Below are 19,207 nucleotides of genomic sequence, written 5' to 3'. Positions count from 1 at the left end.
GCAAGTGTGCACATGGTGAGGAAGGAGCTTGCCAGGATGGGAAGATGGACAGTAGTCCTGACTCAACTATACAGATTAGTGACTCAGGGAGCTAATGATTCTGGCCTTTCAGTGAATGAAATACAGTGCCAGTGGCTTTATGGGATGTTGAGGAGTGAGTGTGGACCTGGAAGAAAAAAAAGAAAAAGCAAAAGTGACTATAAAAAGGAAGGAGAGGCACCATGATAGCTCCTGTGGCCAGCTCCTTACCTCACCAAAATACAGACATTCCTGGAGGGGGAAAAAAAAATCCAAGCATCTCCCTGGACAGAGTGAGCAGGGTTTAGGAGGCATCTTCAAATGTAGTTGATTCTAAAACCTACTGACAGACTGTCCAAATGTTTTGGGGCACTCGGTTTTTGGATTTGGGGAGAATTTCCTGCTATTAGGAGTTTTATAATTAGATTTGTTTCTAAGATATGCTTGAACAACTCAACCATCTACCTGGGCCAGCGTAAACATATCAGAGCCCAAATACTGATTTATTCTACTGGAAGAGCTGTCATCTGCTCATTTCTGCTTTATTCTTGGCAGAGCTCTCCTCTGAGCAATGGCCTGAGCATGCAGATGGGGAACACGTGCATTCGTCTCCCTAAGAACACGCTGCTGGTATGTTCCACGTGCGGCAGGCAGCTCATTGGTGGCCCCTAGCAGCCAGATGAGAACCAGAGAGATATGTACTCACACGCTCAGCAAATCCCAAGAGAACAGGGTTCTAGTATCCTCTTACGGCTATAAGAAATCACCACAAACTTCAAGACTTATAAACAACAGAAATTTATTCTCTTACCACTTGTTCCTATTCTCCTTTATTATTCTTTTACTTATTATCTATTCTTGGGGCCAAAAGTCTGAAAGGAATCTTATGGGGTTAAAATCAAGGTATTGTCAGGGCTAGATCCATCTGGAGGCTCCTGGGAAGAGTCCTTCCTTGCCTCTTCCAGCTCCTGGCGGCTGCCAGCATTCCTTGGCTTATGGCTGCTCACTCCGATCTCCGCAAGTCCTCATATAGTCAAGATAGACACTTGTGATTGTGTTGACTTGCCTCCTATAGTCAAGATAGACACTTGTGATTGTGTTGAGGGCCCACCTGGACGATCCAAGATAATCTCCCTCCCCATCCCACCCCATTGCAAGGTCTATCATGTAATCACATCTTCATAATTTTTCCAGGTAAGATACCATTCACCGGTCTGGGGGTTAGGATATAGATATTCTGGGGGTCACTATACAGCCTACCATGACCTGGTTTGAGATGAGTGAGTTCTGCAGAATGGGCAGGGCAAACATGATGTCAGCAATTCCTGGAGGGCAGCCAGAAACCTAAAAGCCTGCCCCTCTGCCATCTAGAAGAGCATCTTTGGGCACCCATCTTACCTCACAGAGCTGGAGCCTCTAAAACCATCAGAGTCACATATGTGAACATGACAGTGGTTGCAGCTTGACTCTGAGAAGCAGAAACAGGAAGGAACCCACCTCCTCCTCCAACCTCATTCTTTACTCACACTGGCCAGGTGATACCTTTTGTCTGTTCTGGACACACCTGACATGGGTGAAAGACATCGGTTCGCTCTCTGAATCAGTAGAGGATACTCCCAAGGCAGAAAGAGTTGACTCTGAATTTCTCCTGCCACTCCTCCATCTCAGAAGACAGCAGTATCAGGAAGGGATAAAGGGGGGAAAATCTACTTTGCAAGTTTTCAGTGGCTGCCGAGAGATGTGTCCTTCTGTGTGCATGAAAGAGATGGTTTGAGACATTCTGACTTTGTGGTCAGAGCAGGCATTTGATTATGGGGCTTTATGCCTTTTTATGTTTGCCTGGGAGAAGAATTCTTTGTAAATCAATGACATTAGCCACATGAAAAAATTACGGATTCTTTGAACTGAATTCCCACAAAGTCAAACAGAATCTAGTCTAAACACATTTTCTGAAGTTCTGACATCATTTCATGACTCTACACCACGCTGAAAACTTCAGCTGGTGTTCAGACAGACCGTGCCTTGCTGCGTCGCTGTCTCTAAACCACAGGTCAACGTGTGGGATGAGACCATTTACAAAGTCTCCCAGGATGCACTTCCTAAGACCCAACATGTCCCAGTTCACACGTCACTGCCCCCCAGGTCCTCTGGCTCTGGAATCCAGTGGTTCCAAAGCCTTGACTCCCGAGGATCTTCCAGCCAAGGGCCATAGATTACACTGAGCCCAACAGCTCACTATGCACCCCTCCCTTCCCTGCCTCTGTCTGACATAGCCTCCCCTCCCCCCTCCTCTCCTTCTTCTCCCATCTCCCAGGAACCGAACCCTTGCTTTAACCTCTCCATCTTCTATTCTAGATCCTTCTCCCTCAGCAAAAGCTTCTGGTCCTGAGATACTTACTTGCGCAATCCAATAGCCTTACTTTGTGCCGGAAGCCCACCCTGTGGAATCCCAGAGTTAAAATCATTTTTTTTTCAACAGCGTTTGGGCATTCAAATATTTGGGCAGAGCTCGACTAGGAAAAGCCCAGAGGTAACACAATCCCTTTGAGGAGGTGACAATAAGAAAGCAGATATAGTTGGTTGAAGGGGCGCCGTGGATTTCCAGCAAGACCAGTGTCCGCTAGAGGCAGACCAGCCATCCTACAATTTCTACCGCATAGAAGGCTAATATGAGGAGAGTGATTTGGAGAAATGAAATCCACCCTTCCAACCTCCTTGACCTTAAACATGAAATGTCTCCAGAATGGCCCAGAAGTCCAGAAGGCAGACAGTATGGTTATTTTTTTGAAGACCATAAATGTGCTTTTACCTGCCAGCAGAGCTGTTAGAATTTAATAGGCTCCATACCAATGTCGAAGTGTTTTTGAAACACCTATTACAAGGGGTGTTTTCAAAGCTGACTTTTCCTCAACCAAAAGGAGAAGTAATCAACCCCTCAGAGAAACGGGAAATTAACTGCACGGATCTGGCTACAGGGACGCGGACTCGGGGTTTCTGAATTGTGGTTGTCGTCATCTGATGGAACTCGATCCGCACAGACCTGCTGGTTGTGCACAAAGGGAAACCTTGTCCGGGCCTCCACGCAGCACCATTAAGTGGTGACCTGGGGCACGCGGGGCTCCCCGTGGAGTCCCACCACCTACCCCCACCCCCACTTATGGTCAGAGCCACATAGGGAGGCGCCTGGTCCTCACCCGCACTCAGAGCCGGGCCTCGAGGCCAACAGTGAGTGCTCGTGGCAGCCTTGTGGGTGTTTATCAGTGTTGTTGCTGTGCCAGGTCACGAGCGAGGAAGATGAGGCTCAGGGGACTTCAGCCACTTGCCCGAGGTGACAAAACAACCAAGCAATGTTCCCTGGCAAGGGTGTGAGGATGCTCAGGCTGCCGATCACTGGGTACCGGCCAGCAGCTGCAGCTCTGATTCTTGCCAGGGCCAGGGCCTAAGAAGTACTGGTTAACTTTGGGTTGCTCGGTCGCATTTCTTTCTCCAGAATCTCTCTTTCCTGTACCATTTCTGCACTGCAAACTGCTTGCTTGCTTTCTTCCTTCCTTTCCATCTTTCTTTCTCTCTTTCTCTCCTTCCTCTCCCTCTCTCTCCCTCCTTTTCTCTCTCCCTGTCTCTCTTCCCCCTCTCTCCTTCCTTTTCTCTCTCTCCCTGTCTCCTTCTCTCTTCCCCTCTCTCTCCCTCACCCTCTCTCTCTTCCCCTCTCTTCCTCCTTTTCTGTCTCTCTCCCTCTCTCCCTCCCTCACAATATCTCTTGCTCTCATCCTTACTATCCTCACTGGAGATGACCCTCAGGCCATGAGTGAAGCATTTACGCAGAAACAAGCCAAATGTTTAGAGGATGGAATAGCACAGACCCCAGTGACTTGCACTCCTTTTTTTTTCTGCCTTTTTGTCTGCTGGTTTGTGTTGTTGTTGTTGTTGTTGTTGTTGTTGTTGTTTCACATCCAGTATCTTTTTTCAGCATCCTCCAAGCCCCATGAGGTACGACTATTATTACCTCATTTTACAGATCAGGAAGCTGAAGATCTAAGACATCAGGTCACTGGTCCAAGTCTACCTGACTAACAAAGCGGCAGAGCCAGGATTCGAATCCCACCCTATGAGAGTCACCTCCCCGGTTCTGGCTCCCAGAAGAGCCAACCCAGCGACCCGCACGGGACCCTGACGCTGCATGCTGGGCCCAGGCTGCCCCTGGCCAGCTGCTGCGTGTCTGGGCCATCTCTGGGGGAAGGTTCCAGAGCACACTGGCAGCCTCTGCCCAGCAGGGAAACACAGCTCACCCTCCCTGCAGAGACCCAGCCCCCCGGCTGATTTCCAGCAGACATCGCCGGGCTTTGGGGGTACCTGCTAGGCCAGTGAGTCAGTGTGTCCATCGCTCACAGGCCCGGCGGACTCAGCCGCGTGTCTGTGCTCCGCAGCTCAGCTGCCCCCCCAAACTGAGGAAGGACCCTTGCCCTACAGATGGACGAGCTTCACCACCCAGGCCAAGCAAAGGAAAATGCCGACTGCTTACAGGGAGGCCAGCTGGGTGGCAAGCTCTGCAGCTTCTTGTCTCCAACTCAGAGGAAACCCACAGCAGGTTTACCCCAGACTGGAGGTCATGAGAGCTGTGTGGCCAAATCTCAGGCTTCCAAAGGCTTTTGTGATTCATCGGGGACTTACGTCCAAGTGAATATAATGAGATTAACTGGCATCACTGGAATAAATAGCAGTGGTCAAACAACTTGAAATTTATATCTCATTACAAGGCCACACTGCTTTTGGTATACAATAAATGTGTTTTTTTTTAAAAAAAAATACATCCTATGCTCATCTTATTTATAATGCAACACCACATGGTGGTCTTTTTTGTGATAAGATAATTCATTTATTATCAGGGGTCAGCAAACTTTTTCGGTAAGGGCTAATTAGCAAACGTTTCAGGCTTTGTGGGTACGTAGAGTCTCTGTGGCATATTTTTCTTTGTTTGGGGGCGGGGTTGCTTTTTATGACCCTTTTAAAACGTAGAAATCATTCTTAGCTCACAGGCTGTTCAAAACAGGCTGCTGGCCAGATTTGGCCTGCAAACCACAGTTTGCCATCCCCTAATTTCAGACATATAAAATATATTACAACCATTTTATTATAGCTTCATTTTTTTTTTTTTTTACTGGTTGCCTCAAAAAATTATATAAGTGGCTGGAGTTGAGGCCCAGCAGACCCCAGCCAGACTTCGTGAAGAAAGGCCTACAGTCTATTCTTACCCGTCCTGCTCAGTGCTTTCCGCACACTCCATGGAAACACGGTCGTCAGCAGGAGGAAGATTTGGGAATGAGCGTAACAAACGTTGAACTGTGGGTTTTACAGTTGCCTTCGGATGTATCTCTGGAAAGCGTCCACCTCTCCACTTAAGTCACCCCATCTGTGCAATGGGTACAATAACACTGGCACGGATCCTGGACAATATAACCAATAGGTTACTCGTGTTCCTGTGGTCTGGCACATTCTACTCAGAAACAAGCTTTTAGGTCAATTCCGACTCCGTGGCTTTTCAGTGGAGGCCTTCACTGTTTGCTTTGGCAACAGTGGGAAATGTGGATGGGAAGGTGAGTGATCCTGAGTCAGCAAAATACTTCAGAGTCAGGAGCAGCATCAGCTCTGTGACTCCCGTCCCGCTGTGTTCTCCTTGTGCACAGATTTGAGGTGACCCTTGACCGCCCCAGGCTCCCCTCTGCACTGACCCCCCTCCTCTCAACACACCAAGGGCGGTAGAACCAACCCCAGCACCCAGTTGGCCAGAAATCGCAGAGAGCCTTGCTCAGTCTGCCACAGGCTCTCCATCCCCAGGGATGCAGCAAACATCCTGCAGAACTGTGGTCCCCACCTGGGAGCCAGCAGACCTGGGTTCGAGATCATGCTCCCCACCCCTACTCATCAGCATATGACCTTAGGAAAGTTCTCAATCCCAGATAAAATGAGGGCTCTGAACTGAATGACCTCTAAGGAACTTCTGCCTCTCACTTTCTAAATCCTGCTGAGCTGACCCACCCCAACCCACCCCCAGTAGATGTCCTCATATTACTTCGGTTATTTCTCCCCATCTGGGTCTTCAGCCTCCCTCCCTCTCTATCTGCCCCCTCTTCTTAGTGTGGAAATGCATCCCAATGGCCCCATTCTAAACCCCCAGACAATCCTCACCACCCCCAACCACCCGCTCTGATGGATCCTGCCTCCCGTTCTAGCTGGTGGTCAAGAGCCACCTCTAACTGTTCTAGCAAATGGGCCTGAAGTAGTTTGCTCCTGGAGCCCAAGGGAGCCTTCCTCTGCTATGGCACAGAGCCCTCTGAGGAAGAGTCCCGGAAAAGTCTGCATCTCAATCCAGCTGGCCCCGGCCCATGCTAAGAAATGTAACCGGAGGACCCCGGTGTTCCTCATTTCCGTGTCTCAGAACCTGCTTGGCACAGAATAGCAGACTCCTTGTCACGTGTTCTGACTTATAAGAAAAAGCAGCAAGGAAAGAAGAAGGAATAGCCACTGCTGGAAAACCACTGCCTCCCTCTGCTTGGAAAAGCTGGACCTTGTAACGAGGCCCTGCTTGATTCCCTCCCCCCGACCCCACCCCTAGTGAACCGGGCCCTGGAGTTTTAATATATTGGACTCTTGACCGCCAGCCTAGAATTCAGGGCTTGGGAGAAAGGAAAGCTTAAATTGTATTTTCTGGCCATGGTTTCCTCTTTCTCTTCCCTCTTAAAAAAAAAATAATAATAATAAGGGGGGGGGGGCAATTAAGAGGCTGAGGTTTAAAACCTCCCCAGAGGTCAAACAAATTGCATTTTTGCTACAAAGAGGGGGAGGAGGAGGGGAGGGGCAGATGGTAAATCGGCTGCAGAGCCCCTTCCGGTGATGTCTTTCTGGGGAGGAGGGAGTGGGGGGACCCAGCTGGTAAAACTGCTGCTGCACAGGGGCAGCCCCTCCGGTGGGCAGATCCAATCGCAAATAGAGAAACAAGACGTGCCAGCAGGAGCCTCACCAGCTGGGAAATTATTTCCTAATAAAACTACAAAGGGAAGGACGATAACTGGGCACTGCTGACAAGTATTGTTGTCTTGTATCAAAATCTCTTTATAAACCTGTTTGAAGAACAGAGCTGGCTTCTCTTTGAAGTCCCAGTTCAAAGCCGTTGACTTGCGGGGTTCGCCGCCGCGGTGGGGGGATGGCGGGGAAAGAAGTCAGGAGGAACTGAGCCAACTCGGTGCAAATTCAGAGCTCGGCACTCTAGGGCAGTTTCGGGGTGAGATTTTCCGTGGAGCTCCCGGTTATTAATGACACACACACCCACACCCACACACACATGCACTGAGCACCCCTCTGTGCCAGGCGCTGTCTGCAGACTATCGCATCGCACACGACAACCCTAGTTGCTAAGTGCTGTCACCCTCATCTCAGAGATGAGGGACTGGGGCCTGGATTCTCAAACCCACTCATCCTCTGGTCCCTGAAAGTCTGGCCGTCTGTGCCAGCTTGCCACAGGGACCCCGATGGCCAGTTCTGTGGTCAGCAGCACCAAGCTGCAGGAGTCGGGACCAGGATGGAAAAGGAAAGTAATTCCACCAACATCTCCGTTCAGCCTATGTAAGACTTCAACACAAGCTCCGTGGGTAGAGACAGTGGGCTCCTGCTCGCACGGGAGGGAGCCTTCCACCCTGATTTCCCTGCACCCAGGTGAAAACCGAAGCCCCACAGGCAGGAACCTGGACCCATCCCGGGGGAGAAGAAAATCTACTAGTAAGAGGTTGAATTGTGTCCCTCCCGTGAAAGAGGGTGAAGTCCTAACCCCCAGGACTCTGAATGCAGCCTTATTTGGAAGGGAGATCTTTGCAGTTGATCAAGGTAAAATGAAGTCCATAGAGTGGTCCCTAATCCCATGACCGATGTTCTTATAAAAGCAGGAAATTTGGATGCAGAGACAGACACACACAGAGGGAAGATACAGGGAGATCATCAGAAGCCTAAGAAGGCCCAAGACCACCGGAAGCAGGAGAGAAAGACCTGGAAGAGAGTCTCCTTCATGGCCTCAGATGGAACCAATCCTGCCGACGACACCTTGTTTTTGGATTTTTGGCCTCCAGAACCGTGACCCAATAAGTGGTTCTAAGCAACTCAGATTGAAGTACAGTTGACCATTGAACAACTCCGAAAGTCAGGGCCACCCGCCACCCAAGCAGGTGAAAATCTGAATATAACTTTGACTCCCCCAAAATGTAACTACTCAAAGCCTACTGGTGAGCAGAAGCCGTCCTGATAACGTAAACAGTGATTAACACGTATTTTGCACGTTAACTGTAGAATATACTTCATTCTTACAATCAAGTACGCTAGAGGGAAAAAATGTTACTAAGGAAGTCGTAAGGAAGAGAAAAGACATTTACAGCATTGTACCTTATTTATGAAAAAAAAAGTCTGCATAAAAGTGGATCCCCGCTGTTTGAACCCGTGTTGTTCACGGGGCAGGTGTACTTGGTTGCGGCAGCCTCGGGAAACAGGCACGTCCCCAACCTTAGAAACACCTGCAGGGTGCCGGAGGAGGACAACCGTCTGATATTTCTGGAGGCTGCAGAGCAGAGAGGGTTTCCCTGCAGGTGCTGCTGCTCCAGGGCAGGAATATGGAAGGTGGAAGAGCTGGTTCACACCCAGAATAGAGACAAGACTTATGTCCCGACCACAGGTCACCCCCACTTCCCAGCTCCCCATCATGCCTGATTGGGCTCTGAGTTCTCCTTATCCGGATGCCACTCTCTTCCCCTCTACCCTCCCTCTCCTGGTACCTCCTCCAAAGGCAGACTCCTTGGTTCTCAAATCGGTGACTTTCCAAGTGGTGAGCTTGGACCACCAGCAGCAGCACCTGGGAGCTTATGAAAAATGCAAGTTCCCGGGCCCCACCTGAGACTTTCTGCATCTTAAGCACTTGGGAGCGGCAGGTTTGGGGGTGAGGGGGAGAGAGTAGGCTGCAATTTAAGGAGACCACCACAGCATTCTGATGTTTGAGAAGCACTGTTGAGCCAAAGGTGGCCTGAAGCTGGGTGTTGTTTTCCCTGAGATCACAGTGACGGTACAGGGGCGCTAGGAACCAACTGTTCATCCAGACACATATGTCTCGTCAAACTCCTTGTTCATTTAATTGACTGGGAAGGTTAGTGAATGGCAGCAGGTGTCAGGACAAGACTTTGGAGGACCTCTTTAGGGTGTCTCCTTGAAGATATGCTTGACCTCTATTAAAAAGCTCAGAGTTTTTGATTTTACAATGCAAGATCATGGGTCTTATGACCCTTGGACTGTGGATAACGTAGCTCCGGAATGAGCTCGGGGGTCTCTCACAAGGTCCACACAAGACAAATCAAGTGAGTCCTCTTGCCTTAAGGGGATATAAGAAGTATCAGAGTTTGTCCTTCTATCTTTCTGGTATAAATCGATGTGAGCCTCTCTAGGCTGGATAGGATGTTTTGGGCTCTCCTGTGTACACGTAGCTCTGATAACGCTCACCCAATGGCGCCATTGTGTTCCCTCTTTCTCCTTGTAGGAATGGAATTTGTTGGCAGCACTGGTGTGTTTCCCTAACACACAGGCAACGGTTGGTAAATAGTCTGCCGTTCTTCTGCCTCGTCATCCAAGCCTGCGGGTGGGGTTGGGGTCAAGGAGGGAAGAGGTGAGAGCGACTGTCCTCAAACATCTCTTCTCCAGAATTAATCCTTCCAAGACCTCACATCAGCCATGCATGCTTTCCCAGCATGGGTCTCCGATGGACCCCCTTTGTGCAGCTCTTCCTTACTACTGCCTTGCCTTACCATGATCGTTTTCTCAGCCTTTACTACCCCCAACACATTTCATCAATAAACAGGGAGTTGTCTGTTTTCATCATGTCCTCCCCCAACTTAGGATGGCAGCTCCAAGAGCCAGCAATGGGGTCTGCGCATTGCCATTTCCCCCAAACCTGAGCAAACACATTGGAGGCACGCCACCATCCCCAGAAGTCCCCACCCTCCCTCCCTGAACCATCCATGCCCATCCCGCTCCAGAAGAGCAGCCCACGCCGCCATGGTTCCCACCTCTTCTGAACACAACAGGTGGCAGAATGGGAGCCGTTCTGTGTAAAGAGCGCCCGTCAGGCCTAGAACATTAGAATGCTACCCACCCCTAGAGCCATCCAGGAGTCAGCTTCTTCCACAGGCAGCTTTCCGACTCATCAAAAATATTACCTCACACGCTTTCTCATGAACCTGCTGCCAAGGGAGCAGAGGCCGCAGCGTTGGGGCTGACAGAAAGACATGGCAAGGAGAAGGCAGGGCGTTGAGACGGGCATCTGTTGTCCCCAGCAGGTCTTCCCCTTGGCAGAGGATCCTTGAATCTGCTCTACTTCGTGCCATGCAAATGAGGTGCTGATGAGGTCACCACATTCTGCTGAATTATTATCTCTGACATTTTATTCATAATAATTATAGAGCCTTTCCACCTTCAAAGTGCTTTGCAAACAATAATTAATTAATTAACACTCATAACACCCTGGTGAGGTAGCTTAGTATTATTAATTTATCTCTACAGTATATTATTATCCATCATTTCCTCCCTCCCCCCCACCCCACACACAAAAACGACTGTTGAACTTCTATGCCGTGTTTCTAGTCCTTTCTGGGTCCATCCTCCCCATTTTCCCACCCGGTCTTCCTCTCTGCTCAGCAATGAGGTACAGACGCCTCTTTAGATTTCAGGCCCAGTCCGCTACAAGTGATCACCCTGCTGGTCCTGAAGTTGAGTTGAGGGCATGGATTCTGTTTCTACCCGCCCCCCCCCCAGCATCCTTTACTAATGCGATTCTTCCCTCCTTCCACCCTCATCCCCCACTACCACCTCTGCCTTGCCTCTGAGTCTACCCTGTTCCTGCTCTATGTCTCCCACCTCCAACTTCGTGCTTTGATGACTCTAGCTCAAATGTGTCTCTAACCCCCATTCTCGATCTTGTCTTGGGCTCCATGCTTCCCGTCTCTACATTCTACCTACTAACTGGCTCCCCATCCATCCTCCTAGTTATTTGGATTTTAATTACGTAAATCACATTTCTCTGAGGGGTGTTTCAAGGAAGGTTATCATTTAACTCCCTCTCTCTGCTCCAGCTCCTCATTCTTTACCTCATTTTCTTCTTGGGGAGTCTTGTCCTCTCCTGTCTAATCCGGCCTCCGTCAGCCCATCCTTTCATTCGCTCGCTTGTTCCACACCAGGCCCTGAGCACCTGCTACAGGTGGGGCTCTGCGCTCCTGCAGGGCAGGAAAGAGGACAACCTGGATGAATTAGGGCCCAGGCCCCATCCCCCAAAGAAGGTGAGAGATGCATGATGACAGGAGGATTCGAGAAGCTCTGTGGGAATTCAAGGTGGTGATTAATTGCGATTCCGCCTAGGAGTCAGAAGAGGGGAGGCGGCACAGAAATTGCCACAGAAGTGAGGACACTTGAAAGATGAGTGGGTTGGATTTTGCCTGGCAGAGGCAGAGGGAAAGGTCATCCCAGGCGTCAGGAACAGCGTGAATGAGGGGATGCGGCATGGGCTTGGATTACTCAGCCTCTGACTTCACCTTGAGCCATCTGTAGGCAGATACTCCACTTCCATCAGTGACAGGAGAAGAAGGGAGGGGTGGAGGAGGGAGAGGAGAGGCGGGGGGAGGGGGTGAACACCACAAGCATGGAAGGGGGCAATGATTTAACCAAAGGTTTCATAGGGGGCGCGAGCAGGGATGATTCACCCCACATAGCAGGCAGCGTTTCTCTCCAAAAATCTCCCCTCAGCATTTTTGCCCTCTCCCTCCAAAGTCCCTCGAAAATGAACCAGATTGCTCTTTGCCTGGACTGCACAGCCTCCAGGGCCCAAGTCCCCGCCCCTGCAGATTTTCCCAGGCCGATTATACACACCCTTTCACTACCCAGAGCTATTTTATTTTACTGCTCTTCCTCTGCCCTGTGTCCTCACACTCTGTCTCCAGGGTGGCTGGGAGAGTGGGGGCTCCTGGGACCAGCAGGAGCTGCCCCTTTTCTGCAGCCACAGGGAAAGGAGTGAAGCAGGGACGCAGATGGGGTCCTGCCTCCAAGCTCACCTCCAGTCTCTACACGGCAGCCAGACTCATCTTTCCAGAGCCCTGATCTGATTATGTCACTCCCACTCCCCAGGCCAAGAACTCTCAATGGCTCCCATCACCTACCAGATAAACCCCGAACTAGGCCAATTCCTCCCCCCGGTCCCCCATACTGCCATACATTCTAAACTCCACAGCTCTGCATCCTCTGTCCCAGGGTGCTCCACTCTCCCCTCCAGGGCTCTATGCATTTGTGTGTGTGTATGTGTGTGTGTGTGTGTGTGTGTGTGTGTGTGTGTGTGTGTGGAGAGAGAAAGAGAGAGAGAGAGAGAGAGAGAGAGAGAGAGACTCTTTCCTCTGCATTTCCCTCCACCTCTTTTCTTGCCACATATCTTCACATCTCAGACACTTGGCCCTTGCCTGTGATGGGCTTCCCTGGCTCCTCACAAGCTGACTTCCATCTACCTCCATCTTTGCCCCTGGCACTCTTTGGGTCAACCCTATATTTTTTTAAATTGTAGTAAAACACATACAACATAAAATTAACCACCTCAACCATTTTTATTTCATTTTTAAATAAGAATTGTATAGATTTGAGGCATACCATGGGATGATTGAATATACAGAGTGAAATGATGACTACAGTCCAGCTCCTCACATAGTTATCTTTTTTGTACATGTGTGGTAAGAACATCTGAAATCTATTCTTTTAGCAAATATCCATATAATATATATATATTTATATATATTGGTATATATATATACCACATCTAAGTTATCCATTCAATCATCAGTGGACACTTGGATTGTTCCCACATCTTGGCTATTGCAAATAATGCTGCAGTGAACATAGGAACACAGGTATCTCTTCAAGGCACTGATTTCATATCTTTTGGGTTTATACGCAGAAGAGAGCCTGCTGGATCATATAGGGTAGTTCTATTTTTGTGGAGGAACTTCCATACTGTTTTCCTGAATGGTTGCACCAATTTACATTCCCACCACGTGTAAGGGTGCCCTCTTCCCCCGTGCCCTTGCCAACACTTGTTACCTTTGATCTTTTTAATAATAGCCATGTGTGTGAGATGGTACCTCCATCTTAATTATTTTTACTGTACAGTTTCACAGTGTTAAATACATTCGCATTGCTGTGCAAGCACTCTCTGGAACTTTTCACTTTGCGAAATAGAAAGTCTGTATATCCATCGAACAACAACTCCCCAGGTCCCTTTGCCCCAGTGCCTGGCAACCACGATTCTACCTTCTGTCTCTACGAATTTGACTTCTTCTTTTTTTAAAGATTTTATTATTTATTCATGAGAGATACAGAGGGAGAGAGAGAGGCAGAGACACAGGCAGAGGAAGAAGCAGGCTCCATTCAGGGAGCTTGATGTGGGACTCGATCCCAGGACTCCAGGATCATGCCCTGGACCAAAGGCAGGCGCTAAACCACTGAGCCACCCAGGGATCCCTGGATTTGACTTCTCTGGGTATCTCCAACCCCCACTTTTGATTGTGTTGGGTTTAGCATCAGAGTCTACCACTCCAGTATGTGCAGAATATTTTTATTTTAAGCATGTTAGTCCCATTCTGGACACCGGTCCTGCTGGGGTGGCAGAAATTTCAGCACAGTCATTACTGAGCCTACCTGCTCTGGAGGGTTGGACAATGATCAGGCCCTCCTCCATCACCAGACCACTGGGGAGCCCCTCCACTCACTGGTCAGCTTTTCCTGGTCCCTGGAGTCCTCTATTGCCCCAGTACATATGGACCTCCAGGGCCAGTGGCTCCTCTGCTTCGAGGTCTCATTTGGGGAGTTCGAGGTGAAGCTGGGATCCCCTGTACCTCATCAGCCTCTCAAGGTCTGCTTGTGATCTTTCTACATTTCCTGGTCTCTCTGTCTCCCTCCCTTACATCATGCTTAAAACCCTCTCTCACCCAGCCTCTGGCTCTTAGAGTCATCTCTCTCTGTCCTCCCAATGCCCTCAAAGGCCTCCCCTCTCTACCCCTGGGACCCCAGCATCCTTTCTTCAAAGAGCTTAGGAATTTTACAAAAGCCTTTGACTTCAAGCAGCTTCTGTTTTCTGCCCTGGAAATATCCTGAGGCAAGGACAGGCGAAGAGCCAATCTACCTGTTGACCTGAGGGAACATAAAAATAGAACAAAATACAAAACAATCGCTCAAAGTATCATTTGCCATATTTATATATTTTCAAACTTTTTTCCTTTTTTCCAACCTACCTTCAGAACTAAGTATCGTCTTCTCTTTGTATCTCTACCATCTATCTCTACAACCACAGTAGCCTCTCAGTAAGCTTGGTGAATATAGGTGAATGAATGCATGACTTACGCTGTCTCAGAATTTTTCAGCCCCCAAACTTCTCTTTGCATAATACGTACACAGGTGCACCTAAGACCTGGTCTTGGGCTCAAGAAAGGGATATGTAAGTGCTATCCCACTACTGGCAATATTTATTTCCTCCTTGATTCTCCCAGCTAGAAATGGATACACAATTCAAAATTTTAAAATAATAAAAAATATGTCTCATTTCAAAATCTTGATGTGTTGGGAGAGGGACAGAGCAGAGAAGCAATAGGATGTCCTCCCTCTATGGGGCAGCCTGAACCCACCACTCCACAGGACCACTCAGAACTGGGTCCCCCCCATGCCACCCCATCTGGTACTAATCCAGGAAGGGGAGCAGAACCTACCAGGTTCTTCCTAGGGAGCCAGGCTCTGGGGAAAAAGTAGTAAGAGGGAGGAGGGAGAATGAATTAATCGATAAAGGATTTCCTGTTGAACATGGAGCAAACCTGGACACAAGGGCATGAGGCCACTCCTTAGCAAATAAAGACCGGCTATTGATTACGCCCAGTTGGGAGCCTGAGAACCCATGTCTTCTGGAACCTTGGCCAACTCAGATGTAAAGAAAGCTATACGGTGCTGCCAATCTTGAGAAAAAGCTCAACTCCAGCAGTGGGGCAGCATCCAGACGGGCTCTCTGGTCCGGCCATCTGGAATGGCTGGCTCTATTAACTGACCCCTGGTTCATCCTCTCTTATTCACTTCAAAGGACGACCCATGAGGGAAAAGAGACAAAAGGCTGTCAAGGGGTTTGGGGGGAAGGGAGGAAACTGGCTAAATAATTAGCCCTCCAACCTTCAAAGTACTCTATAATCATTCATTAATCCACCCAACTGGGATCCGTGGGCAGATGGGCGCTCCCTAACCACCCTGACACACCCATTGCTAAATGGGGCCTGGGGCCTGAGTGACGCCTACAGGAACAGTTAGCTGGTGCACCTGAGAGGGCAGAGATTGAGACCTTTGGATTCGAGATTTGCTGCTACTAAAAATCTCTGGGTACCCTGAAGCCAGGTGGCAAAAGCAGACCAGACTTTTGAGAAAGAATTCATCCCCAGGCTTGGGCAAATAGGACCTGTGGGCCAACAGCCAAGAGTCAAGAGGGTGATGGGTCTGAGTCTTCAAGGGGGCCACCCCCATAGGAGTGTATGAGTCCCTGCTACACGCATGTCCCGCAGGAAGGAGACTCCTCAAACCAGGAGGACCCCTGCCAGGGTCCTCCTCAGCAGACATAACAGCCGCTGGCACCACCTTGAGCAGAGCCCCTGAAGACAGACAGGAAATATGTCCTGGAAGACCTGTGTGCTCAAACAGCAGGGCTCCACCAGACCCACTCCATACCTCTGCTGTGGGCCCCACTGCAGGTGAATTTGGCTCTCTGGGGGCAACATTAAATGTTCCGTCCACCTTCTTACCAAGTCACCCATCTGTCACTTGCAGTATGACCAACTAAAATAAGGTTGTGGGTTACTATTTCTCCTGCACAGATGAGCTCCCACTTTCCAAATCTTTATTTCCACTGATGCTTAGAAGGGAAACGAATGGAGAGGTCGAGATGTCAGAAGGCGGAGAAACTGATTTCCCGGGATTCACAGGGTGAGGTTCATCCCAGCAAATTCACGGGAATGCCTGGGCCTCAGGCTTGCATACCCCAAACTCAATTTGAAGTTGTTTGGATTTGGGGCATCTGGGTGGCTGAGCGGTTTAGCATGTGCCTTCAGCTCAGGGCATGATCCTGGGGTCCTGGGATCGAGCCCCGCATCAGGATCCCCACAGGGAGCCTGCTTCTCCTTCTGCCTGTGTCTCTGCCTCTCGCTCTGTGTCTCTCATGAATAAATAAATAAATAAAATATTTAAACATAAAAAATAAAATAAAAAAGAAGTAAAGTTGTTTGGATTTAAGGATAATGGATCATGCTAACCAAACTTATAAGAGACTGATACATAACATCAAAATGAATTATTATTACAATTACTATGATAGCCAAACACTCGCTGTAGGCCAGGCATTCGGCAGAGCGCTTTTCCATATGACATATTATGTTCCTTATTCCTCATGCTAATCCTAAGAGACAGAGATCCCTCTCACCTCCAGTTTTCACAAGTAGATAGGGAACCCCCGTGAAGACATGATCTCATTCCAGGCCTCGCATTCTGTACATGGAAGAGCTGGTTTTCAAAATCACAAAGGACCTCTATGTTCACGTTCTGACCACTCCTCACTGTTGCCAAGACAAGCGTTAAGTGCCACCCAAAGAGAAACCCGTGCTACCTCGTTTTCCCTTCTGCAGGCAGGCTTTGTGGAGAGTCTGATTTTCAGAAAGTTGCTGGCAGTCAATGAAATCAGAACAGGGGAAGCACTGTGCTTTAAGATCAAGGCTTCCCTCTATTGCTATAGTCTTTCTCTGCAGTTGGGCACACCTGCCAGGCCACCCCAACTGAGCACCACCCTTTTTCCGGGCTCAGGGGGTCCTGTCCGGGCTGCCTTTGCTGTCTGTCCACTTCAGATTGCTGCCTGCTTCTGAGGACCCCATCACCAGCACTGCCATGACCAGGCTTTAATCCTGTTATTTGCTGCTTTTCTTTGAGGAGCCTTTGTACACCGATGGTTTCCGAAATAATCTTTGCCAAAAAGGAGCGAGATTTTGTACCATTCCTTCACAGGAGGGTACCTAGAAGAGGCAAATTCTTAGAGATGGAAAATAGAATAGTGGTCACCAGGGGCTGGGGGGGTGGGGGGAAGAGGAGTTATTGTTTGATGAATACAGACTTTCAGTTTTGCAAAATGGAAAAGTTCTGGAGATCGTGTTCTCGGTTTTACTACATCGTGAGTATCCTTAATGCCACCGAACTGTACACTTAAAAATAAGGTTAAGATGGTAAATTTTACCTCGGGTATATTTTGGCCCAGTGAAAACATCTCTTTCTTAAATGAGAGGGAGGTTGCTCTGGCCAGCACAACCTCTGAGAAGAGTCTCCCCAAAACTGAGAGCCTCAGGAGCCCCATTGCTGAAACACAGGTGATTGGTTCCCCTCTACCCTCTGAGAGGAGCTTCCCAATTTCCAAAGGATGGAAAGATGGGACCATGCAGGACCCAGAGCTGAGAGAAGTGGGGGCTCTCATGGGGCTCCCAAAGCACCCCCTGTCTCTACAGGACTGGCTTGCACATTGGCGCTCTTCCCAAGGCCATAAGCCTCCATTTCCTGGGGCTCAGCCACTTAGCTAAGGAGCCACTTTCTTGGAAGCTGTCAGGGTACCCGTCTTGGCTACTTTGCGGTTCCAGAAATGTCTGCAATCTTGTTTCCATCACCACGTCTCGCTTTCAGAAAACTCAGTGTTTCCTACCCCAAATCTGCAAACAGATAAGTCACGGCTGCTTGCTCAGGGTTCTTTCCAGGGGGTGGAGAGATGAGCCTCTCTTCTATTTAAGATGTAACAATACTCCGCTTCTCAAAAGCACGCAGCTTTCCCCAAGTCGGATACACTGACAACCGGCCAGGGCCCCAGGACAATGGTCACCATCACCTATTCCAGTCCAGGAAAGACAACAACCACTTCACATCCCTCCCACAGCCAGGTAGCCAACTTGCAGCCTGCAGACTCTCACCCTCCCCTGAGACATGGGGGGTTAGGGGTGGGGAGGGGCACCCAGCTTCCCCTCCTGCAGCAGCTTTCAGATCCGCCCTCCTCAGTGGTGAAAAAGGCACCAGTGCTACCTCCCACGCACCTCCCACCCCGGTGGGCTCCAACCTCCGGCAGGTGGACAAGGACTAGGGCAGGTGGCCATGTGACTTGCCAGCAACACAAGCAACCGGTGAGGGCCATGAGACCTGCTCGGAAAGTTAAGTGCTGGTGCCAGGCGTGCTGGAGACATCCGCACACTGGCAGGAAGGAGGACTTGACCTCAGAAGCCTGCCCAGGACAGCATGTTCAACCCCCCCCCTCCTGATCACTGCCTCCAACAGGCCGGCAGGCGCACCGCCTGCCCAGCACCAGGCCGGCCCCTCCGTCTCAGGTCTCCCGCCGCCCGCCGTCTAGAGCTTCAGAGAGTGCTGGTTTTATGACTGGAGCTGTCGGCTGGAGAGACACATTTTAAAATTCATGACCTTTCCCATCAGGGTTCAGAAACGGATCAGACTCCAAGATGAAAGCTTAGTTTATTCTTTCACTGGTCCTGTCGGCCCCCTCCCACCTCCTACCTCCTCCTCCCCTCCACCCACCCCCACCCCCTTTCTGTGGCTTCCTCCCAGAGCTCTCCCTTTCCCATTGTCCTGCAGGATCTTTTGCATTTGTCCCAGTTTTAATCCCCCCACCTCATAAACCAAAGCAAAATGAAAATTCTCCTGTTTCCAAACGGAGCATGCATGCGGCTCGCAATGCACGCCTGACTATCAAAGGTATCTCCCTTTGTCAGGTAGGGAAGGGCCATGGAAGGTGCAGCTGAGCCACAGAGATAGAGCAGAGGTTTGAACAGAGCCCGGGGTTTCCGGGGAGGGTGGGGGGGGTCGCATTTTTCCAGGCAAGGCACTTGCCCAGGGAGGGGCCATCCACCTGAGGCTGGGGGAGGTGGGGGCCTAGCTCGGGCCCAGCAGACAGGCTGGCAGCCACACGGCGCCGCAGACCCTGCCAAGGAAAATTAAAGAGCAATGTGTTTGCTTCCTGCCACGAGTATAAACAACAACAAAGATTCTCTGGGTGGAATTCTTGCCTGGCGATCTCCGG

This window comes from Vulpes vulpes, chromosome 12 (assembly GCF_048418805.1).
Source record: "Vulpes vulpes isolate BD-2025 chromosome 12, VulVul3, whole genome shotgun sequence".
NCBI lineage: Eukaryota > Metazoa > Chordata > Mammalia > Carnivora > Canidae > Vulpes > Vulpes vulpes.
The sequence above is the reverse complement of the archived record's forward strand: the minus strand, read 5'-3'. Positions refer to the sequence as shown.